Genomic DNA, 25,223 nt, shown 5'->3' on the forward strand with positions numbered 1-25,223 from the left:
TACCAAAGACACGTCCCCAGGCGGCACCATTCACTTTGCCTGAAAGCTGCTGCTGTTGGTTCCTGAGATGAGCTCATCTGAAATGGCTCCAAGGACCTCAGCGGCAGGAACTGGAGGCTGCTTGCTCTCTGCTGTGGTAATGTTTTGAAACAGGCAAAATCAGGTAACCCCAGACTGTTTTCTCTTAGTTTTATTAGCTAGACTGAGCTGCAGGAGGAACGGGAAATCCTGTGTCTTCAGAATTGCCTCAGCAGTATGGGTATCTTAAAGTCAGTCCCTTAGGCCTTTAGAAGAGGTCTTAAGGGGGAAAAGTTGCATTTCATTTGGGATCTGGATGTGGTTTTAGTCCTAAGTAGACCATTTATCATAGAAACCTTAGAGAAGACAAACATGTCAGGTTTACAGCTTTTATCCATCTTTTGCTCTTGTATTTTCTGTCCTTTTTTGTGTCTTGTGAGAAATAGTTTAGTCAAACTAAACCATTATTAAAGGAAGAGAGAGAAGCAAATGTATTTTATTATCTATCTAATCACTGGAATATTGAATTGTAGGGAAACACTGTCTTACCAGGAAGTTTCCATATTTTTCTCTGAGATACTATGAAGAACTTCCCCTTATCCCTAATTCTGTTCAGACTACTGCTCTATCTCCCTCCTGCTGTTCACTTCTAAACTTTTTAACACCTAAGCCTCATTGCTAGGCAGTTGCCCCTCTCTAAGTTTGCTTCTGCACCTTACAGTTCCCCTCAGATGGCACATGTGTTCTTCTACCCCAGGCCTTTACACCAGCCAGCTGTCTCTAGAACAGCCTGCCCCAACTTCACCTGGCTGGCTTCAGAGCCAAAGTCATTTCTTCCATGGAGTGTCTTCTTACTCACCAAGACTGGATGAGTACACAGGACAACACTGTTTACTCTGATCATAGAATACGTCAAGAATCAGTGTCTGTTTTGTTAGAATGATATCCATGTTCCTTGGGACACAGTTGGTTCTCAGTAAGGGTAGAATGAGGAGGAACCTATATTGTATACTTCCTCAACTCTGATCCTCTTTTCAACCTTTTGTTATTTTGGCTTCTGCCCACATTACCTTACTCATGTTTTCCTAAAGATCATAAGTAAACTCCAGATTACCAAACCCAATGTTGTGGTTTCAGCCTCCACCTTACTTAATCTTGGCCTGGCATGTGGCACTATGGGGCCATTCTTCTTTCCCCCAGTGACCCTCTTCATCTGGCTTTGAGGTTACCTTGTCTCTTCTGAGTTTCCAGAGTGTCCTTCTATTATTTCTTTGCATTCTCTTTTGGCTATCTCATAAATGTTGAGAGGCTCCAAGACTTCACCTTGGGCATCTTTCCACTCTTCCCTCGCCTCCCCCACACCCCCGTACCCTTACTCCAAGGATCTCAAATAGGCTCGTAAATTCAGGTATCCTCAGTATGTTTAGTAGCCCAGCTGTCTCTCCCAAGCTTCAGATCCTTATTTCCAACTTGATAAACTTTACCCAACTTGAAGAACCTACCAGAGCGTTCAAAAGGGATCTAAAATGGCATACGTTATCTTCCCACCGAGGACCAGTCAGCTGCTTCTGTTGCTGTAGGTTTGAACTCTGTTAATGATGTCCGCAAGGTCTTCCTGTTCATTGTTTATGGCTCACATCACCTAAATATGCTAAATCCATGGTTGCTAAGTGCTTTTTTAAAAAAGATTTTACTTATTTTTTTTGACAGAGACACAGGGGGAGTGGGCAAGGGAGAATAGTCTTCCTGTGGAGCTGGGAGCCCGATGTGGGACTCCATCCCAGGACCTGGGATCATGACCTGAGCCAAAGGCAGATACTTAACGACTGAGCCACCCAGGCACCCCTCTGCTAAGCGCTTTTGATGATGTTACTGGAGTACCGTTTGATCGATGTGTGGCTTTCCTTCATTCCCACTGTACTGCCTTAATTTACTAGACATTTTGTTTAACCAGCCCAGTGTCATTGAATTTTGTGTACAGGGCCTGCACTCTTCAAAGATTACAGGTAACCATTCTCCCAAATGTTAAAGACTAAAGATGTCACATTTTACCCACTTTGCCTCCAGAAATTTGAGTTTGTAACTTCTGGTTGAGAGCCTTATCAAGTCTTCTTTTTAAAAACTATTTATTTATTTATTTGTTTATTTTTACATAACCTCTACCCCGCAGTGTGGGGCTTGAACTACTGGACAAGAGCAAGAGTTGCATGCTCCACTGACTGAGCCAGCCAGGTGCCCCCTCCATCCAGTCTTGACCGGGCTTTACCACCCCACCCTAGGTCTTTCTCTGCTCCCGTCCCCTCCACATTGTTGCCAAAGTTATCTTCCTAAAGGCCCAAACAAATGTTCTCATTCTCAGGTTTTCAGAGTGCCATTGCATTCCTGTTTTCTACTTAGCTTGACAGGTAAAGCCCTTTACAATATGACCCTGTCCTATCTGTTACTGTTACCCGGCTTACCTCTCTCCTTTCCCCCAGTCATTTCTCTCCTCTCCATCCTCACCGAATTTCTCCCATCTTCCCAGTCCCTGGTTACAGCATGTTGTTCTAGGCAAAGTGGCCTCACCCTCCTGACTCGCAAAGTACTCATCCCCCAGGAGACTTATTAATTCATATGCGAAACCTTCCCTGCCTTGGTCAAGTAGAGTTAGAGTTGTTCCTCCTTATTTGGACTTCCACAGCACTGTCTGTTTCTTCTAGTAGACTGTTCCTTCTCTACACCTGCTCCCTGGCCTAGAGCCCAACACCATCAGACAGTGGCTGAAGTGGGTCCCCTGTGTCAAACCATTAGTCCAAACATCTTTATTAGTCTTGGCAGTATTAGAAAATTCGTAAGCTGTCTTGTTAGGTGGTATGTTTTTAGTTGCTATTTGGTGAACTTGAGCCCGTGGTGCTATTCCATATATGTCACCTGAAATCATCAGGTAACCATTCAAAGTTAATTTGAAGATATGTTGGGCTTGCTGAAACTTAAACTTAGTTCCACATTATCACCTAACATTTTTATAATACTTTACAAAATTATTTCCCTTGTATCATTTTATTTGACACCTACAATATTCTGTGTTGGGTAGGCTTTATTATCCCTATTTTACTGGTGATTATAAAGCTACTTTTGACATTGAAGTATACGTCCAGGTAAGACTTCAGAGAGACAGCATGTTTTTACATTGGTTTGTCTCTTTGTAGTTAAATACACCCTATTGGTTTCTACAGAAAAGGTGCCTTTGCTCAGTAGGCAAGTGCTAAAGATCTTGCCTTTTACAAGGCCACTTTACCAATTGAAGTAGAAGGAGGTACCCAGAGCCTGCCTGACCTACAGAAAGGCCTTGAATGTGCTTAGAGACCTTGATTGAAATTAATGGTGTGCCTTCCAACCTCAAGCTTTTCTATCGTGCTTCAAATACCTAGAATTTATTAAAAACCTATTTCAATAATGGAGTGTCAGACCAGGTTGATGAGTGAAGGGAGTCAGCACAAGATAGAGTAAGCGGAGTGTTAAGAACCCAAAAGGTTTCATGGTAATTTCAATAAATGGTTACATTTGTAGGGTAATAAACTTTTGTGGAATTGGATTATGGAAAGATGAACCATAAGGGCTAGGAAATAATCTCTGGTAAGTACTGGCATGTGGCATCTAGTTTCTGTCGTTCTGTCCCCACCCCACCGCCCTAATACTTGAGAGGATAAAAATGATTAAAAAGTTTAAAAATAAGTCCTATCATTATAAGTTTTTTTTAAAAAAGGAATGATTTTAGCCTACAGAAGGAAAAGCTAAGGGATGGCTCGATTACCATCTTCAAGTATAAGAATAGTTTTTGCCGGGGGGATTTTGACTAATTGTTCTTCCTGTACTTCAAAGATTTAAGAGGATATAGGCTTAAATTGAAGGAGGAGTAATTGTAATGAATATGAGGAAGAGTTTCTTGGTCATTAAAGCTGGGAAACAGTTGAATGATTGCTAAAAGTGAGTTGGATTTCTGACTATTTCCGTTATCTACCAGTGTGTAGCAAATCATTCTAATACGTTTAGTAGCTTCAAATGACAGCCATTTTATGGCTCATGATTCTGTAAATTATAATCCAGGGAAGAAGGACATACCACCTTGCTCCAGGTGATTTCATTGGACTGGGAGCTCCAACATGGCTTCACTCAAAATACGTGGGTTTCTGTGCTAGCTGTTGGCCGAGACATCTTGGTTCTCCTCCATGAGGTTTGACTCTATCTTGGTCTCTCATCAGCCATTAATCAATATGAGGCTCCTTTTACATGGTTGGCTTCCAAGGCAGCCATAATGAAAGCTGTAGGGCCTCTTAAGGCCTAGGCCTGGGAGTCCATCATTATCATTTTCCTCATTCTTTTGGTTAAAAGAGTCACAAATGTAGCCCACATAGAAGGGGAGGGGACACTTTGGGAAGGGTAAAGTATCACTGTCACACTGCTAAAGGCCATACAGTATGGTTGAGATTATTGTGACCAATTTGGAAAGAGTTTATCATGTTAACCTTAGGGATATTTAATGAAAGACTAATTGATACATGTTTATTGAGTAGATAGTTTAGGCATTTGATTTATAAACTTGGCTGCATATTAGAATTGTCTGGGAGATTTTTTATAAGCATGGTTTCCCTAGGTACCAGACATGTTAATTAATCCATGTCTCCTGGGCAGGGCAGTGGTGGCACCTGAGACACCCTATGTACTTTTTCTCAGGTGACAGTAAAATGAGGATAGAGGTTGGGGAAGGGGACAAGACTGATTCTGATAGGTATAATATATAAGGCAGAAAGGTAGATGCCTTAAGATAGGCCTGCTGATCTCCTTTTGCTTCCAGGACCTGGCTGAACCCTCTGCCTGGCAGGTTCTACCCTCTAGTCTGCCTAGGTTAAGTTCTGTCTCCTTCAATCAGCACATCATTAAAGGAATGTTTTTTGATGCCTCACATTTTTTCTTCTAGTTTCTAGCACTTTTTCCTTTGTAGCATTTTGTAGGTTATAATTTTTATAATTTATAACATTTGTGTGATTATTTGATAGAGAGTAGACAAAAATATGTCTGCTTTGCTTTCTGGTATCTAACACAGTACCTGCCTCATAAAAGGCATTCAGTAAGTGTTTGTTGAATGAATAACTGGTTGATTGAATGCATGAATGAATGAAGTGACTTAAATTCAGTTTTAAAGAGTGGTTAGAATTGTGGACAGGTGGAGCAAATGAATAGGAAATTCATGGTTTTGAAGTGGAGGTGTGGATTAAACTGCTTGTGTAATTTCAGGAGGTGGGAGGTACTGGTTTGGGAAGAATGAAGGGTTTGGTCTTGAGTGTACTTGCTATGCTAAATTCAAGGTACAGATACCAATCTAGTAAGCATTTAGAATCGAGGTGCTGAAACTGAAGGGTGAGACTGATTCTGGGTATTTCGATTGGGAGTTCTCTGACAAAAGGCTATGGAGTCTATTCATTCAACAGTACTCATTGAGCTCCATCATGTGCCAGACAACTGTGTTATAGGGCAGGGGAGCAGAAGTCTGGCTGATAAGGAGCTAGCTTGGTGAAAAGAGCTGTGGAGAATGTTCCAGGCAGGAAAGGAACCACAAGTGTGCAGACCTTGGGGGCAAGGAGTAGTCTTTTTATTTTTGAGAAACTGAAAGGAGGGCTGCCAAGGGATTAGAGTGAGGTGAATAGGGGCGGGGTTGTGGGCAGCATGAGGTAAAGCAGGAGAGGAAGTCAGGGCCCACATCACATGGGGCCTTTGTGGGCTATATGGGGAGTCTAAGCTTTACCAGAAAAGCATGATGGGAAGCCACTGAAGGTTTTAAAGAAGGAGAGTAACAAGCGGTCAAAGATTATTCTGACTACTGTATGGAGGAAACAGCGGCGAAGAGGAGGACCAGTCAGGAGGTGTGTGTTCTAGTTCTTGAGAAAGATAACAGCACATAGAGCAGGGTATGGCCTGTATACGATGAGAACAGGATATTTGCGGGATAGATTTAATTTAGTATTTTGAGAGGGAGCACGTGCGCATGTGCAGGAAAGGTGGGCAAAAGAGGAGGGAGAAGGAGAATCTCAGGCAGGCTCCATGTCCAGTGCAGAGCCCACCGAGGGGCTTAATCCCCGCGACTTTGAGATCATGACAAGCTGAAATCAAGGGTCGGACACTTAACCGACTGAGCTACCCAGGTGCCCCTAGATTTTAAAAGAACCAGGTAGAATTCACTTGAGAAGGAAAGAGAAGTAAGTACAGAGCCCTAGGGGTTACTTAGGGACCAAAAAGAAGAACCCACGGAAAGACAGGGAGAAAGATTGGTCTTTGAAGTCAAAGGGGAGTCGAGCTTCTGCACTTTCAGTGGAAAGGGAAGGGGAAGAAGGAGCCTGCAGGAAGAACATGGGTAGGTCACCTGTGTCGGGGACTGCAGGGAGGTCAGGAAGGTGGAGGACTTGGGAAAAAAGCCACGCATTTAGCCATCAGAAGATCTCTGAGGACGTTGTAGAGGGCTTTTGGTGAAGTGGAGCGGAGTGAGCAAACACGTGTGTGACCTGTGGGTGAAGGAGGGTACCACTGCTTTGTGGGGGAAGCAGGGAAGCAGGGAACCGAAGAGAAGGGGAGAGGCTGAAAGCTCGCTTGCACAGACCTGCACAGAGAAGCAGATGTGCGGAGGCTGACGTCTGCTGAGCCCTGACCCTGTGTCCGTCCCCGTGCCAGGAACCACCCTGAGTCTACTCTCTATCTTTGTGTGTAAACAGGGTGCCTAATAATACAGTGACTCCCAGAATGAATTTCCAGATTTGAAGGGTATGTAAGACCTTACTCTGGGGTCTGGGAAGGAAATACTAGAACTAAGTTTTTCCTCTATTTTTATCTTTCTCTTTGAAATTTCTTTTTAGTACTAGGTTTTAGACAGAACAAAGCCCATTTGTACAGTAGCACTTGCCTAATTTGCTGTTACGTGTAGAGATGTTGGAGATGTGCTAAATTTTTTTTTTTTTAACTGATGGTCAGAAATGGTATTCTACTGGTCTAGTGAATAAAGGGGAATGTTTGAGATGAAAGGGAAAGAAGAGGCAGAAAGGAGGAGGGGAAACCAACGTGCCAAGTAGTCTGTACATTCTTTTAAACCTTTTCAAAACCCTGTGGTGCTATTTTGCACACAAGAAACTTGCCCAAGGTCACACAGCTAGGTAAGTGCTAGAACTGGAATTTGAAGCCAGGTTTGTTTTACTTGAAGGTCTTATTATCTCACTTATTTCCCCCCCACTCCCCTCCTCTGCTTGATGCTCTCTCATATTTTCCCATTTCACTCTCACATATTAAAACACTCATTTGCAGTGGAGGAACCGGAGGCAAAGGTGAAACGGTTCATGGTCCCACATCTCATGTAGGGCACCAGCTGGACTCCTGATCCCTGATTCCCACGGCCCCACCACTGCCTCAAAATAAGTAGTTGGACCCCAGCCGAGCTGCTTTGGTAAAGCAGGTGAGGAGGTTTCTAGTTAGGAGAGAGAGGGGCTGAGCTTACACATAGTAGAAAACAGTCATGACTCAGATCCTACTTTTTGAGCACTTTGTGTTGTTAAGGGCTTGCATTAATTACCTCATTTAGGTTCTCCATTTTATGGAAGCAGAAGTGAAGGTCAGGGAAGTGAAGCACCTTGACTGAGGTCACAGAGGAAGACTGAGTTCTGTCTAACTCTAGGCCCCATGTCCTCAACCCTGCGCAACGCTGCTCTTTGGAAAGTTGCTGTGGAGTCATCAACTAGAGATGAATAAAAGACTTTGGAGCCCAGTGGTGACTTGGTCCCAGTTGTATGAATTTGCTGGGCACCCAGTCCATAAAGTCTTCTGACGTTTCTGTAATACTTGGTAGCTCAGGTGTGGAAAGGCTGGGGAGTTAGAGGGGAAGAAAAACGTAGAATAAGAGTTCAGTAAATCAAAAGAGTTCAATAAATCCTGCCTCAGGGTGTAGAGCTGGTGGATTTCAATGGATTGTGTTGTTCAAGGAAGCTGTGTTTGAAATTCATTTTTATAATAAATGTTGTAGTTCTGTTTGATGCAAGGTATACTGGAATATGGAGGGAAGAATGCTAAGCTGATAAGATGGGATCTTTGACTTCCAGAAGGTCAGAGAGGCAGATCAAATGCTTCCCGGTTGTGCATGATTGAAGGGCATGGAGAGGTGAAGAGTGGAGAAGAAGTACAGGAAAGTCACATTATACAGACTGGCTTGTTGCAGATTGAGGGTGGCAGTAGGAAGGGCCAGCCTGGCGGGTGCCATCTGTTTTCTTAGGAAGACCCCTCAGGGTTTTGGTCACTGTATTTTAGGTATGGTTCTCAGGCCACGAAATTTGTTTTGCTTTGTACCTGGAAATGATCAGTCAGTCTTCGGGGACAGCACTATATTCAGACTTGGGTGACTGTGCTCGGAAATGAATGACAGCTTGTTACTTCAGAGTGAAGGAGTCCTTTCCTATTGACAGGATTCTGGCTTTTGCTAGGGTATTGCTTTTCTGTACCAAGAGATCTGAGAAATGAAATTTAATAATACTGAGCTTGCTTGGTGAGCATGGAATAATATAGAATACTTTGTGGGGGAAGTTAGAAAAAAGCTAAGGTTATTGATTTGCCTACTATCTGCTGAGTATTCCAGAATACCAGAATACTAAGTGCTTTTGTATACAGTAGGACATTTAATTCTCCCAGTGGGCCCGTTGTACTCAATTTACACCATGAGGAAACCAAGGCTCTGTCCAAGCTTGTAAGAGGATGAACTCAGATTGGAAGGAACCGAGTCTCTCAGATTCTAGGAGCCCACACCCCCAACTGCTACTGTGTGCAGTTCCCGTTTAAACTTCCTGAAAGAAACTTGTCCCACAGCAGAGAAGGTGGTGTGTCACTTAGTTGCAGTATTGCTCTGTCTTGGGTGATTCTGGAGTCAGAATAGCCTCCTCAACTTTTTCTAGATTTTTTAAAGTTTGTAATCATACTTTGGTGTGATCACTTTTATTAAGATTTTTTTTTTAAGATTTTATTTATTTATTTGACAGAGAGGCAGGCAGAGAGAGAGGAGGAGGAGCAGGTTCCCTGTTGAGCAGAGAGCCCGATGCGGGGGTGGGTGGGGGGGCTATCCCAGCCCTGAGATCATGACCTGAGCCGAAGGCAGAGGCTTGATCCACTGAGCCACCCAGGTGCCCCAGGATTTTCTTTTTAAGTAGTCTCTACCCCCGACGTGGGACTCCCAACTCCCAACCCTCAGATCAAGAGCCACATGTTCTACTGAGCCAGCCAGGAGCCCAGATGTGGTTATGTTCTTTGTTTAAATATGTTAATACCATCACCTGAGCCCTTTTGTCCTCCCGTCTTCTTGCTTTTAGTTTGGAAGACATTGCATCTCTTTGGAGGGACTTTCAATATCTGCACACACTGGTTTTGCGTTATTTTAGTATCTTAATTTTATGGGTTCTGAGAGTCCTCCAAGCTCCTAACTTGTCACCCTCCCTCCCTCCTTCCTTCTCCACTGGATTTAAACTCAAATTCTGAGTCTGACTTTGGAATACTTCTCTGGCTCCAATCCAGTTACCAATTTAGCTGTGGCTCTGTGGATGGCTAGCTATTGTTATTAACATCCCTCCCTTCATTCCCACTTGTATCTCAAATCAAATCCAGTTACTCACTGTACCTATGTGTCCTTGATTTCCTGCTTGGGTGTCCTTGTTTCTGTTGTGTTTTTGGCTTGGAATGTCATTCTTCCTATGAAGCCGCCTTGTCTGATCCCTCACCGGGAGTAATCACTTCTTCCTCTGGGTCTCATAGTAGAGAATTCTCTTTTATGTCTCCTTTATGGCACAGTATCCTTTCTACTGTATATTTCAGTAGTTTGTGTACATGCCTTTAGCTCTCCATAACCTCATGAGCAGATCTATCTGGTTGACCTTTGTGTCTCCTCTAGTGTCCAGCTCAGTTCTCTGCACATAATGTAAATAGATAGATAATAAATAGATACATAGATGAATGAATAAGCAGAATTTAAGTTTCTGCTCATTGGTTTGGATTCCCCCGCCCCCCTTCTTTGCTCTTCTTTTTTTCTCATTTCTTCTTCTCTTCTGGGTTTTCCCTTATACTGACTCACCCAGCTTGTCTTCACCACTCCCTTTTCTTACCCAGATTTTGCCTCATTCTTTTGCTATTAGCAGTCACTGTGTGGGAGGGCCACAAGCTGCTGGTCAGATTTTCTCCATCCTTTTGTGGCTTTATTCTGTCCAGGAATCATATGACCAGCATGAGAACTGAGTGGTGATTACATTAAGATCTTAATAAAAAGACCATGTGTCAAGAGAACAAATCTTAAGGTTTGTTATTTTGCCTTCAGTGGGAAACTTTCTGATCTACATTTCAAGGGAGAGGGAAAAGAGTCCTTGGGTACTTGAGAGGTCTAGATCAAGGCATATATTCACACCGTGAATTGTGGGGTTTGAGAGGTATCTTAGTGGACCAAAGAAATAACGTCAGGAGTGGCAGAAGCTTCCTCTAACTGTTAGTGTTGAATCCTGGAACTTTTTCGACAGCTGGAAGGAACATTAGAGATTTGCGTTGTCTTACCTTCCTATTTTCCAGATGAGAATACAGACCCAAGGAGGCCAACCGATGGGCCCATAAAAACTGGGATATTTGTTGTCTAGCATTTACTCCCAACACTGAATGTAGCTTGTGGGGGGAACTACTAGCTCTTTGAAAACAGTGGAAATTTCACTTCAAGTGAGGCCTTCAGGTCTCTAAAACTGGAGAACTTTCGCTGACATGTGGACTCCAGTTGGTAGCTGGCTGGATTGGGGGCAGCGTTCACCAGAAGGGCCCTTTATGAACTGTGGTGATCACTCCTGGTGGTTCCCATCTTGGGGTCTGCTCAGTGGGGCTTCCGGCTGATAGAAATCTGTTCCTTCTACTTTTGAAAAGGGGCCCACGTTTAATAATAAAAACATTTCCAGTCTTCCTTGCTCTTTTTCTCAGCCCCCATATTCCAAATTCTGTTTCGGGCTTAATTTTCTTATCTCAGCCTATTTGTATTAATTTTTTATTAGGTAGGTCAGACGTCAGTAGGAAGCATAGGAGAGACAGAGTGGCTTAGAGGCTCAATATTGGTTTTTGGTGCTCTTTAGGTGAATCTTTTCTACCTGACTCACAGAATAATGTATTTTATTGTCCGTGAAATAGTGCTCAGTGAACCGGTTGTTGGCAGATATGAAAGGTTACTGTTTTGTGGCTAGGCAGTAGCAGGGTAAATAGATCAGCTGGCCCAGAACAGGAAGTCAAGTGCAAACAGGATGTGCTTGTCTTTACTGTAACTTTGTGTGTCTGTGTTTTGAAACTTGATGTAGTTAAAAAGCCAAGACTTCTAGTATTTGAGCTTGACGGAAGACATCTCTGTTTCTGGTTTGAAAAGAAGCTAAGGCAACTAGTCCTTCACTGCCCTTGCCTTTATACAGGGACACATCTTTCTTCTTCTAGGTCTCAGGCCATTCTTCCTGGTGCATGACAGGTTTTCCTCACCTACGCCATGTTGCATCCATGTGCTTTATAAAGTGAAACTCCTGAGTGCCTGCTGGTCTGTTAGATTTTGGTAGATAAGGGATCCAAGCTGGGCTTGGCTATTTATTTCTTAATAACAATAAGAAATCTTAGCCTGTAATTCACCAGCATTTTAAATTACAGGTTCCTTTTGTTGGATTCCAGGATTTCTAGCACACCTTTTGAGTGTTTCCTGAGTATGGTAGTTTACAAATTATCCCAGGGCCTTGTTAGACTTTGAATTGAAAATTTCCTTGAGTGTTGGAGGCTGGATCTAATGCTAACTTTTGAACTGTTTTACCCTATAGGCAAGTTTCTGGAGAGGAGATTAAATAAGCAATTTGCTTGGTGGAGTGGGAGAGGTATCACTCAGCTGGTAAGCAGTTTTAGGAACCCCTGTTTTCTGAATCCCCTTCTCATTCCTCATTGCTTCCCACTGCTGAAACTTGCTTTATTAGGTTCATCAGCAGGCTGGATTTGAATAACTCCTGTGGGGAATAATCTTGAGATCTGTGGATTATCATAGCCACTATGAGCTATTCCAGAACAGGTCCATTCTGATGGTCTCCAACCATAAACTAATGAATATGGGGCAGGTGAAAGTCTGGGTAATGTTTTTTGTGCAGTCCGTATCCCTGCATGTTGGAGATTGTCCTTCCACTTTGTAATTCCAGGAGCAAATAGGTCACGTGGCACATCTTAGCATCGGTGAGGCCAACATTACCATGTGAGCAATACGGCATCCTGAGACCAGCACACGTTTCTTCTCTCGAGTCTGTCAAGGAATGTGAGCCAGTGTGCAGTTTATATGTGGCAAAGAATAAAACCCAAAGACCAGGTTAAGTCCAGGTATTCTTTCCAAGGAGAGAATATGAGGAGGATACGAAGATTTTCTTTGTGGTATGAAGCAAATTCGACATCTCCATTTCTGCTCCTTGGGATAGATAGTAGGCATATCACATCCTGGCAGGCGCAGAAAACATTTCAGAAAGTCAGCATAATTTTCAGATTGAGATCAGGCATCAAACTAAGCCAAAGGTCTGTGAGAGGAAGGGGGTGGTTGGTCTGGATTTATCCTGGATTCATCGCAAAACTCCATCTGACTTCAGTGCAGCAGGGCGGTCGGTTATGGAGCACCGGTGGCGGGGTGGGATGGGATGGAGGGGAGGCAGAGATGTTCCGTTCTCTGGCTCTGATGGCCAAGACGGTGGAGGAGCTAAGGCAGAAAGTCTAAACTGGCTGCGCTGTGGGGAAAGTGACAGACTTGTGGCAATGTGGTAGAACTGGGAAGAAGTGTCACACCTCAGACCCCCTGTGAGAGAAGTTCTCCCAGGATTCCTTAAGTTCTGGAATCCTTAAGTTCTTCAAGGATCATGAGAAGACTACATTGAGGGGTGCCTGAATGACTCAGTGGGTTAAGCCTCTGCCTTTGGCTCAGGTCATGATCTCAGGGTCCTGGTTTCGAGTCCCGACTAGGCTTTCTGCTCAGCTGAGAGCCTGCTTCTCCCTCTCCCCCAGGTCGTGCTCTCTTTCTCTTACTCTCTCAAATAAATAAAATATTGAGGGGGGATAAATAAAGCTACATTGAGCCTGATGTAAAGGTATCATTAGGTCTTAAAAACAGTAGATAGGGGATAGAGCAGATAAATTTTGTCACTTTAAAGAACCTTGAAAAAGATTTTATTTGTGGCCAGCTTTTTTTGAGTGCCTATTAGGTGCTAGGCTCTGGAATAAATGGGTGACGTGCATTATTTTAATCCTTTCTGTTGCCCTTTAAATGCAGCCGGTTCTGTTGTTTTTGAGGAAAATAAGGTGTAAAGGGACTAAATAACACTAGGGCTCAGAGTCCTCGTTGAGTCTACACCATACCATACATCTGGCTGCAGTAACTTGTGCGGTCCACTTTGGAAAGGCAAACTGCATAATTTTGACCCCAGAAAGAACTCATGTCCGGAAGCGCTGCCTTTCCCCAGGGCATGGGCTGTGCCAGAAACCTGGGGCTTGACCGAATCCCTGGCTTTGTTAATGGTTTTGTTTGTTTGTTTGTTTTTTCAAATATTTTTAAGTAACACCACATCCAATGTAGGGCTCGAACTCACAACCCTGAGATCAAGTCATATATTCCACCCACTGAGCTCGCCAGGCACCCCTTCGTTAAGTTTTCCATCCCGGTTGCCCAGAAGTCAGTCCCTGTGATAGTAGCTGGTGAAAGCAGCTTCTTCAGTCTAGAAAGAGCTTGTCTGGTAAATCCTGTTTTCTGCACAGGAGTACAGGGGGGATCAAGCTCTTTATCCTTGATGAGCTTTGTCATCAGTTTTGATGGAAGAAGGATCCTGTGGTAATTAAACGGACGTCCATTTATTCTGTTTTCAGCTTGTTTGAAGACTGTACTCGGAACTGCTTTCTTTCCTGATTGACTCGCCCTTTGGGCCAGAATGCCTGGGCTGAAATTAAATGTGTAGGTTTCTCTGCTGCAGTGTTCAATCTGTCATCTCTCCTGAACGCCACACTAAGAAGCAGCCATTTAATTGGTCAGACCCCGAGGGTGAGATTTTGGCACAAGTCCATTGGTTAGAATTACTTTTCCCTGAACTTCATAGCAGATGCTGAGGTCCCTCTGCAGATATCTGTCATAGACCAGTTGAAACCAGGGAGTTTTCAAGAACATTTATAACTTGTGATTATTGTGTATGGTTTTCACTTGTTTACAACAGTTATCACTTCAGGAAAGGAGCTCATTTATTACCAGCGGAAAGTGAGACCTCTCTCCTTTCCCCTTCTTCATATTATCATTTTAACCCTTTGTGCTCCAAGACCCTCGACTGTGGTTTCTTGTCTCCTCTTGTCTTGCTTTTCCTCCCTCTTGCTTGGGCTGTGCTTGTCAGTAGCCACCGGCCAAGCTCTGCTTAGACCCTGGCTGTATCTGGTGCAGCCTCTTCGATTTCTGCCATTTCTTTTCTCTGTTATTCTACTTCTCCATGTGTTGTTTTTATTTTAATTTGTATTCTTTACAGTTCTTATTGCAATGCTGTGTATTCTGGAACCAGAGCTCTAGGAGGTCACTGAAGCCCTCTGTGCCTTTTCACGTAGGGCGAGAATGGACATGCCAGATCTTGTTCGTCCTCGAGCCTGGCCCTTTCTGGCTTTCTAATGCTGTCATAACGGATAATTTTAACATTTTTCTGCTACTTGTAGAAACTCACTGTTCTTGTTTTTTAAGTCCTCTTAGCAGACACTAAAAACTTAACTTCACCAAGTGTGAGGTAGGCATGTTCCTATTAGACCTCTCAAGAGATTGCTTTGGTTATTTGGGTTTAAAACCCTTAATTTGCTCATCACCCTGGAATCATGACTGTGGCATTTTCAAGCATGAATTTGTGTCCTTTTTTTTTTTTTTTTTTAAAGCTCTGTTGCTGTTACCATTACTAAGACTTCAGCAAACACCTGTGATCACACTTACCTGGCACTCAGGCTCACAGTTAAGCTGTAGACTCCTGTTTCTGCTCCCTTATTGTGGGAGAATACTTGAATTATACAGATTTTAGCTCACTGATTAAATGCGTGATGCTTGCATGCTCACCCCCTTGGCAAGTAATCATGCAGTGGGGGACCTTGCCTGGTTCTGTTGCTCTCAGAGTCCCCGTTCCTGGAAGAGGGCTTGGCCAAGAGTAGCGCTAACCAGATGGGCAGAAGAATGAATTAAATTTATCGGGAGGTGTCTGAGATGTTGGGAGAGCACAGGCAGGGTCAGAGGAGTTTTTCCTGAGGAAATAAGTGCTGCACGAGGAGGTCAGGGCCAAGGAAATAGCTCACGGGAGGTTCCTGAAAATCAGAATAAGCTTGGCATTTGAGGGGCCAGAAGAACAGTAGCGGAGCTGGAGCCAAGAGCTAGGAGGATAAGGCCCTGAGCACTGAGGATTTGCTTTCATCATTACATCGTGGGTACCAGTGAAAACACTTATTAAAAGGAGAGCAATAGAATATTAGGTAGTTGAGACGGTTAAGTAAAAAACCCCTCCTCTAGCTGGAACAGAGGTGGGCAAGAATAGAAACTGAAACCTCTTAAATATGGATTAATATTTCTCTTTAGAAAGTTGGGGGTCTGTTTGTAGCATTAGTACCCTGAAGTGGTAGTAGGTCAGAAATGGGGTTGACTTACTGGATGTATAAAATAAAATTCTGGATTCCTTGGGATGGCTTTAGTCTGCTGCACCTCTTATGTGGTCCTCATGTGTTGAAAGGGCAGCTTGGCTCGCCGGTGATGTCCACGGTCTCTCCCGCAGGCAGCTCACTGACCTGCTCTCCCAGCACACAGGCTCTGAGTGACTAGTGCCATGGGGAGGTTGTTGTGGAGGGTGAAAGCATAAGCATCCCTCTCTTTCCATAGGACTGCAGATTAATCACTAATCACCCTCTAGCTGTGTGACCCTGGTCTAGTTAGCCAACCCTTAGGGTCCAGCGTCTGGGTTTATAAAAGGAACTTTTTAATTTGGATGTTTGCAGCATAATTGTATAGATGCAGACAAAACCACTCACTTGTGCACGTTAGGTGTTCTGGAGAGTTTTTAGTTTTCCTTTAAAAAATGGTATTTTCTAAGATCATCTGAGAAGGAACTTCTGAACTCCGGAGTTTGAATACCTTCTATTTCTCCCTTCCCTACCCCTGAAATAACAGCACAGGAAATTCTTTCACCTAAAGCTTTGATCCTTTATACTGAAGTCTACCTTGGGAACTGGAGGACACAGGAGTCCTAGTATCTTTGAAGTCTGACTTCTCAGTGTGAGTGGAGGCTCTGGGAGCTGGTTTGGAGGGAGGCAAACATTTAATCCTTAGCCCCTGCCTTATTATAATGCCTACCCTTTGCTGAATCTAGTCTAGTACCATCTTGTGCTCTTGGTGTGAGATTAGAAAGCTGGTCAAGGTTGGCTCCCTCTTTCTCCTGAGCACCTGCGCTGTGTCCAGCCTGTGAGGTGTAGGTAAGCTTGTTCCTGTTCCACTGAAGCTCAGGGAGGCCACTTTCTCAAGCTCAATCGGTTATTCAGTAGTTGAGCCAGGATTCAAGGTCATGTCTAACTGATTCTAAAACCAAAGTAAAACATAGTTGGGCTTTTTATTTATTTTTTTTAACTTGTCCATTTTCTAAAAATTTAGGTCCCAAATGAAATTCCTCTCTAGGAATTAGGCATTATCTACCACCCACATCCTAAGGACTATAGCGGAGGCTGGGAAATGTCTATTAGGATCTAAAGCCTTTGGAAATGTTTCCCTCCGCTGTGTTCCAGCCTGGTGAATGATCCCTTGTCAGCCCAGACACTGCCTTCACGGAGCCGCTCATCTGATTCAGGCCTGGGGTTCTCTAGTCCCACAGTATACCGGTCTCCTCTGTGACTTAGGGGTTCAGAATTCTTTATTCTAAAAGGAACGGCTGAGAAATGATCTCAGTGTCACAGAGAACATGCCTCACTGTCGCCGCCCAGCAAGTGAGGGCAGTGTGTACTCTGCGACTCACTTCCTCGCCGATGAAACAGTGGCCCTAGCTCATGCTCATTGTGTCGTCACCGCCACTTTAAATCTTCCCTGGTCAGGGCGGGCACCGTAGTAGGCAGGTTTACTGGAAAATTTCAGGTGTGACTCGGAGATTCTGTTTTAAATTAAACAGTTCTGAGGGATTTCAAGTTTCTTTTCAAACTTATTTTTTTAAAGTAAACAGCCTTCCAAGTTGAGAGATGATTTTAAATTTCAGGTGAGTTTTCAAGGGTTGATTCTTGATTGCGTGGGTGTTGTGATCAGCTGTGTCAGAGCCCCACCCAACTCAGTCCCTTAGGTCCCTTAGCCTAATTCCTAGAGAGGAATTTCATTTGGGACCTAAATTTTTAGAAAATGGACAAGTTAAAAAAAAAAATAAATAAAAAGCCCAACTATGTTTTACTTTGGTTTTAGAATCAGTTAGACATGACCTTGAATCCTGGCTCAACTACTGAATAACCGATTGAGCTTGAGAAAGTGGCCTCCCTGAGCTTCAGTGGAACAGGAACAAGCTTACCTACACCTCACAGGCTGGACACAGCGCAGGTGCTCAGGAGAAAGAGGGAGCCAACCTTGACCAGCTTTCTAATCTCACACCACCCAACTCAGTCCCTTAGGTGGTAGCAAACTCAAGCATGGGGTAACCAGAGAGAGAAAGAGTAAGAGACATATTGGGCTTTCCAGCCAGTAATCACCACTGAACATCTAGGCAGTCTCCATTTTATAGTTTGATGATGATTTCTTTTAACATGTTATTTATTGATCACTTATTATAGGTTAGGCACTTTATGAATATTATTTTTCATCCCTACTTATACAAGTGAGGAAACAGACTCAGAAAGCTTGGCTCCTTTATACTGAAGTCTACCTTGGGAACTGGAGGATGCAGGAGTCCTAGTGTCTTTGAAGTCTGACATCTCAGTGTGAGTGGAGGCTCTGGGAGCTGGTTTGGAGGGAGGCAAACATTTAATCCTTAGCCCCATGCCTTATTATAATGCCTACCCTTTGCTGAATCTAGTCTAGTACCATCTTGTGCTCTTGGTGTGAGATTAGAAAGCTGATAAAGGTTGGCTCCCTTTTGTTTTCGATAAAGGACTTTTTTCATAGTCCCTTTTTGTCACTGTAAATGTTGACAGAATGCTTTGGGCCCTAAGGAGAGATAACTAGTACTTGCCTCATTGGCTGTATTGATAAAATACTTGAATGTTCCTCTGACCTCCGTTTGCTCATTCCACCAATCTGGGTGCCTGCTGCGAGTGGCACTTCCTAGATGCAGATGAAACAGTGAAGACAGATGGGATCCTTGCCCTCGGAGGTTCCAGTCTGCAGGTACACAGGCTGTAAGCAAACATTTATAATGACAGATTATGGCAGTGCCCAGGAGGGCAGCAGAAAGGGCAAGGAGAGAGCATATGACTGAGGGGGATTCTTCTACAAGGCTGGCGTGGGAGTCGTGGCCTGAATGATGAGGAGGAGCAATCCAGGAAGGAAGGAGCTCAGAGTGTGAGACTGTGGAAAGGCCACCACGGCTTGAAGCTTATTGAGCCAAGAGAGAAGCAGCACGGCACAAATCGGGGAAGCAGGCAGGGACTAGTGGGATAGGCAGGGTCTTTTAACCATGCCAGGAGTTGAGTTTTCTTTCTAAAATGCAGTGGTGGTGGTGCGGGGGGGTGCACATGAGCAGCTCAGTAGGTTAAGTGTATGACTCTTGGTTTCAGCTCAGGTCATGATCTCTGGGTCATGAAATTGAGCCCGGGTTCAGGCTCCCCACTCAGTGGGGAGTCTGCTTGACATTCTCTCACCCTCTCCCTCTTTCTAAAAATAAATAAATCTTAAAAAAAAAATAAAATGCAGTGGGACTCCATTGAAGACCTTTAACTGTGTGTGCATTGGGGAGAAAGCTGGAGAGAGGCAAGAACGAAGCTGGGAAACTATTTAGGAGCAGTTCTTTCATCCAAGATGCCATTTTAAACTCTGGAATTCCAGTAGATTCCTGCCCTCATGTGTTAATTCTCGTTAAGACACTTCACAAGTAAGCCAGTCATTTCAGTTAGTGCTAACTCTTATGCTTGAGATTAGAGAATGACATTTCAACTGCGGGGTGAATGGCAAAAGGGAGCCAAGTGTGTGGTATCCTGGCAAGAAGAGTCCAGGTGGGACTTCAGGAGCAAACAGCAAATTCTAAGGGACTAAGGAGGGAAATGTGCGTGACAGATCAGAGATGGAGATTGAGATCACTGCTGGGGCAGATAGGGTAGGGAGAGGAATTTACGACATCTTCAAGCTTAAAAATAGTACCCACAGCCACCCGACAGGGCTCTGCTTGGGAGACAGAGTGTGTTCAGAGAGGATGCCAGAGACAGCCTAGGAGCTCCCTACCTCATTGAAGAAGGAGAGGGGAGGACCAGCAAGGAGGCTTTTGAGGTAGGCAAACTAAGGGCACAGAGTTGTGGAGAGTGTTTCAAGGAGGAGGGAAGGGTCACTCATGTCTGGCACTGCTGGGACGTTGACTCAGAGGAAGATAGAGAAGTGTCACTTGGATCTGACCACTTGGGATTCCTTGGTGACCCTGCAAAGAGGAAATTGGGTAGAGTGGTTCAGGAGAGACTGGAGAGGGGTAAAGAGTGAATTTGAGATTGAGGAAGTGGAGTCAAGTATTTGGAGACATTTCAGTGTAGCAGAGAGCCGAGAGAAAGACCTTTACTGAGGAGTCAGGGGTGTGGGGTCAAAATATTTTGTTACTGTTTTTTACTAATATTCTACTAGATGCTTTAAAATAAAACTTTTAATTGTAATATGAGTATACAAATTTAAAATTTTTAATTTAAATTTTAAATGTATGATTTAAATTTACACAAAGTAAACATCTGTGTATATAACCAGCACTCAGACTAAGGAACCAAATGTTCCCAGAAGCCCCCTTGTTTCCCTTTCTATTTATTATCCTACCCCAAGGATAACTGCTGTCCTGTTGTTTCTTTCTTTTTTTTTTTTTTTTAAAGAGTCACTTTTCTTTCTTTTTTTTTTTTTAAGATTTTATTTATTCATTTGACAGAGAGAGATCACAAGTAGGCAGAGAGGCAGGCAGAGAGAGTGAGAGGGAAGCAGGCTCCCTGCCGAGCAGAGAGCCCGATGCGGGACTCGATCCCAGGACCCTGAGATCATGACCTGAGCCAAAGGCAGCAGCTTAAACCACTGAGCCACCCAGGCGCCCCTGTCCTGTTGTTTCTAACAGCATAGATTAGTTTGCATTTTGTATAGATGGAACTGTTTAGTATATGTTAATTTGTGCCTGTCTCCCTTCCCTTATCGTTAATCTGTATGGTCGCTTAATCACTAATTTGTTTATTCTCAATGCCGTATTTAAATACCGCAATTTGTTTTTCCGTTCTGTTGACGGACACTTGGATTGGTTTCCACCTTGGGGCTGACAGTCGTACTGCTATGAACCTTGCGGGCTCCTTTTGGTGAATGTGTTTCTGTTAGGAATATACCTGGAAGTGGAATTGCCAAGTGATGGGTGTGTGGGTGTGTGTGTGGGTGTGTGTGTGTGTGTGGTTTATGTTGTACCAGTTTATACTGTGTGTGTGTATGTGCGTGTGGGTGCATTGTACCTGTTGACACTTCTGCCAGGTAAAGTTAGAGTTCCAATTGCTTTAAATCCTTGTCTACACTGGCTAGTATCCTGTTTTCCCATTTTAGCCATTCCAGTGGGCAACTGGTATAACATGTTCAGTTCTACTCTGTACTTCCCTCGTGACCAGGGTGAGTTTTTAAATCTGGGAGATACTGGAGCATGTCTGTGTGCTGATGGGAAAGCTCTGGTCGAGATGGAAAGCTTCAAAAACTCTGTATACTCTTCAGCCCATTCCCCTCAGACTGCCTTTTGTTATTATTTGACTGATTGTAGAATCAGGAGGACTTCTTGTAGCCAGCAGAGTACTGGCTTCACAGTGGAAGCAATGCAGGTTCACGTCTTGGCTTTACTACCCTCTAGCTATGACCTTTAACAAGTTATTTCACTTCTCAGAACCTTGGTTTTCTCACCCAAAAATGGGATGAACATTTCCAACATGACTTGCCGGAATTGTGAGGCTCACCGGATAAAGGGCTGGGGAGTCCATCCGTAGCTCAGTGCCTGGCAGATGAGAAGCATTCTTCGAGTGGAGAATGATGACTTTCTTCTTTACTTCTCAAAACATGTAATTACTTATCAGTTATTTCAAAGAGGCAGAGCTAAGCCATATTGATGGGCTTTCATAGCATTTCCTTTCAAAGTCATTGCAATTGTACTTTAATTGCTTTTTAAGGACAATATACAAGACGAAGCAAAGCCCGTTCTGTATTAACGATCCACAACGTGGACCACTTCTCTGGGTGCACTTACAGGCCGGCTGCTTTGAACAATTCCCGGAATATGGTAGTGACCGCAGGCGGGCTTGCCACGAAGCCAGTTTCTGGTTTGCCATGTCGGAAACATACTTCTTTGAGGAGTGTGGGCATGGTGATTCGGTTTTTTAAAAAGGATTTTTGTGAAGTCTTACATAGTGGGTTCACCGTAAGTCCGTTAATTCCGAGATTTTGGATTTGTGGAAAGCCCGTTGCTGCAGAAGTACCTTGGCACAGAGCAGTTAATTAAAGTCTGAACAGATTGGAGGAGAACCTTGGGGACAGGACTTTACTGTCTTAGATTTGGGTGGTTAGCAAGGTGGCTTGGAGCTGCATCGCACACTAGCCCTTATTTCCCTGGGGTCTTCACATTCTGAGCCTTCTACTCCATGGGTCCACTCTGACCCTTCTCTCCTCCTTGGGAAAGCCTGTGACAACCACTGATCCCCTTAAAATGATTTGCCTGGGGCAAATGAGCAAGTGGAGAAGTGACTGTCTTAAAATTACTTAGGATTCTAGGACTTTAATGGGGAGAAATCACATTATCTCCCTTCTTGCCTCTATGGCTGTACTCAGCCTACCTGGGCTAGGTCATTTATCTTACCCTGTTATTAAAACTAATTTTCCTGGCAGAGCTTAGTGTCCCAAGAAATGCCAGCATCCTTGTCAAGCTGACAGACTCCCAGGTGCTGACTAGCCATCCTGGTCCCAGCCCACGGGGTTCCTCCGCAGGGAGGAACAGGTTTTCTCATTCCCCTCAGCCCTGCACCTCCCCTCTTTCTCCCAGTCAGGCAGAGTGGAAGAGGAGGGCCTGGCAGCTTTCAAACAAGTTCCGTAGGATAGCCGCCACGGAGACTGTGTTTGAGGCTGAAGTCACCAAGTCTGCATCTTTTCTGAAGAGGAGGGAGAAGGGACTGGGGGAAGGATTTTTAAGCTCTCTGAGAAGATTTGGTCATTTTCTTTCAAGATCGGGAGGCTTGCAGATCAGAGAGCGGAGCATCTCATGGTGTCGCCGTAGGAAGAGCTCACTACCCACCCCACAGTGTGTTCTGTGGGGTTCATTTCCAGCCCTTCGGCAACATCATCAGATGCGAAGTGGGTATCTGTCCAGGGTCGAAGGATGAGAAAATACCGCCAAGAAAAAAGTGTTTGGCTTGTATGGCAGTGTTAAAGTAACCACTGTTTCCTTGCAACTCCCCGAAATAACCTCGAATGTAGTTGTTATTTAGGCGTATCATTTTTCAGTTTGGCAAGAGAGGACTTTTAACTGACCGCTTTAGGAAATGGTATTTAAATATAAGTCAAAAAGAGTAAAAGCGTAGTCTCCTGATGTTGGTGCCCCTGTCCGGCTGGGCTGCACAAGTCTGTAGGTATTTTAGCACCGGAGACTTCCCACTGAACCCCTTTCCGTGCCAGCCCCTTCCCCGCTTATACACGCGCCCAGGATAAGTCTCTGTCCTCCACCTGCACGAGGGGCCTAGGCAGTCACCCAGAGGCACATTTCAAGTCTTCTCCCAGAGCCAAGTCCTTCTGAGCCTAGTAGCCAAAGACTTGCTTAGGCCAACAGCTCTGCTTTCCGGGCTCATCACGGAAAAGATTAGAAGCAAAGTTGGGGTGCCTGGGTGGTTTAGTTGTTAAGCGTCTGCCTTCGGCTCAGGTCACAATTCCAGGATCCTGGGACTGAGCCCCATGTCAGGCTGCTTGGCGGGAAGCCTGCTTCTCCCTCTACCTGTGCTCCTCCTGCTTTCTCGGTCTCTCTCTCTTTCTCTGACAAATAAATAAAATCTTAAAAAGAAAAAAAGAAGAAGATGATTAGAAACAAAGTTGAGAGAAAATAGTGCTGAGAGGAAGTAGGTTGTCTTGGTTCTCAACTTGAGGAAGAGCTTTCTTCACTCTCCTGTCCAGATGGCGGAGTTGAGCTGGGCAGCAGTGCCTCATTGGCCCGGAAGCCCCTGGGGGCCAGGATCTGGTGGGCATCCCAGTGCCCAGCCCACCGCCAGTGACCCCTGCGCGCTTGGGAGAGTACGGGAATCTAAACAACATACAGCAGGCTGGCTGCCGGTTTTTTCCTATCGATCATGCCTTACCAAGCAGGCCTAGCACTCCTGTGGCAAAGGCCTCAGCTCTCAGAAAATGCCACATGCAGATTCCTTGTGCAGAGGTAAAGTTTCTTTCCTTCTTGTGGTTCACTGCATCCCACCCCCCCAACCCCTTGCCTTTTTACTTCATTCGTTCACCTTTGTCTGTGGATGCTGTAAGCTTATTGGGTGACCTCTGTCTTCCTTCCGGGCCAATCTCTGGTGAAAGAGGTGACCTTTCTTCTGCCCCCAAACCCAGTGGGCAGGTCACCTTTCCTTCCTCCCTCCCTCCCTCTCTCCCTTCCTTCCATCCTTTCTTCCTTCCTAGATTTTATTCATTTATTTGTCAGAGAGACAGAGAGCACAAGCGGGGGGAGCGGCAGAGGGAGAAGCAGACTCCCTACTGAGCAAGGAGCCCAAGGTGGGGCTCCATCCCAGGACCCTGGGATTGTGACGTGAGCCGAGGGCAGACACTTAACTGACTGAGCCACCCAGGTGTCCCAGCTGGTCACCTTTCTTTCTGCTTCTGGCCCTTACTCCTACCATTTGTTGCCAGCTTCCCTTCCTCTGCAAGCTCTTCATCTTTGGGGGTCTCCTCTGCAGTCCATGCCTGCGTCTGCATCTCTCTGTCTTAGTGACCTGAATTCTCTTCCGCTCCGCCCTTTGTCTTCCCAGAAGTTTCTTCAGAGAATAGTTTATCTTAGTGTCTGTGCACATCCTTACTTCTTGTCACTTTCTGACCTGCGGCTGTCAGTCAGCTTCTGTCTTCCTTACCTGCTCAGGTAAAGAACATGCTTACATTTTCCTAAAATTAGGTCCATTAGGGATTTTGTATTCCTGTATTCTACTCTCTGGTCATTTGACAGCATCGATCATTTCTTCTTGAAACTCAAAACCCTCTTCCAGGTCGCCCACCTCTGAGCAGTCTTCCTGCCACCGTTGTGCTGGTTTCCCCTGGTAGCCCTTTAGGTCGGGTTCCCCCAGGGGTTCTCCCAGGCCATCCTCTGAGACCGCCATCCATCTTCTGCCCCGTTCTGGCTTTTCATGCTGCTGGTGGTCTGAGGATTCCCAGACTTTTTCCTCAACCAGGACTGTGCCTTTGGTGTGGTGTGTATCCACCCGCAAGTCCCCAGGGAACAAAATGCAACCCGTCATTGTAATTGCCCCCTTCCTTCACACACAGACACATGCCTCATCCTGAGGGCTTTGTCCCTTACTCTAGCTAACAATTCCACTCTGTGTCTTGTTGCATAATTCAGAGACCCTGGGATTCATCCAAGACTTTTCTCTCCCCCTTCCTCCACCACTTCAAACCACTGACACATCCCACGAGTTCTGTCAGAGATCTGTCTGTCCCTTTCTCCTCCTGTCTTGCCTCTGCTACACCAGCTGCCTGCTCCCAGCCTGCTTACTGTCAGAGCGCCCACTATAAAATGCAAATAAGATTACAAAACTTGATTACTTGAACCCTTCATTGTGTCCTACTGCCCGTAGGATAAAGTCCGGTTTCCTTCCCCTGTGGTTTTTCGTGGCTGCTTGTCTACCTGCCCTACCCTCATCCACCCCACTCCAACGTTCTGTAGTTTCCTTAATGCCATGTTGCCTGCTATTTGCTTTTCCTTGAAAATCCCTTTTACTCTGGGCTTCCTGAT

The 25,223-nt window shown here is 44.7% G+C and overlaps 1 protein-coding gene across 6 annotated transcripts in view; it reads left to right on the plus strand.

Moving 5' to 3' along the window:
- The window catches only part of RFFL (ring finger and FYVE like domain containing E3 ubiquitin protein ligase), a 65,622-nt gene that overhangs the window by 20,186 nt on the left and 20,213 nt on the right, over window positions 1-25,223 (plus strand). The window contains exon 1 of one of the 6 annotated variants that reach the window (XM_045984263.1): window positions 30-163. The exons of the other annotated variants lie outside the window; for them this stretch is intronic. The gene's annotated coding sequence lies outside the window, so the exon portion shown is untranslated. Of the gene's footprint in view, window positions 1-29; window positions 164-25,223 lie in introns of those variants that run through there. 6 annotated transcript variants of the gene reach the window in all.

This window comes from Meles meles, chromosome 18 (assembly GCF_922984935.1).
Source record: "Meles meles chromosome 18, mMelMel3.1 paternal haplotype, whole genome shotgun sequence".
NCBI classification, from domain to species: domain Eukaryota; kingdom Metazoa; phylum Chordata; class Mammalia; order Carnivora; family Mustelidae; genus Meles; species Meles meles.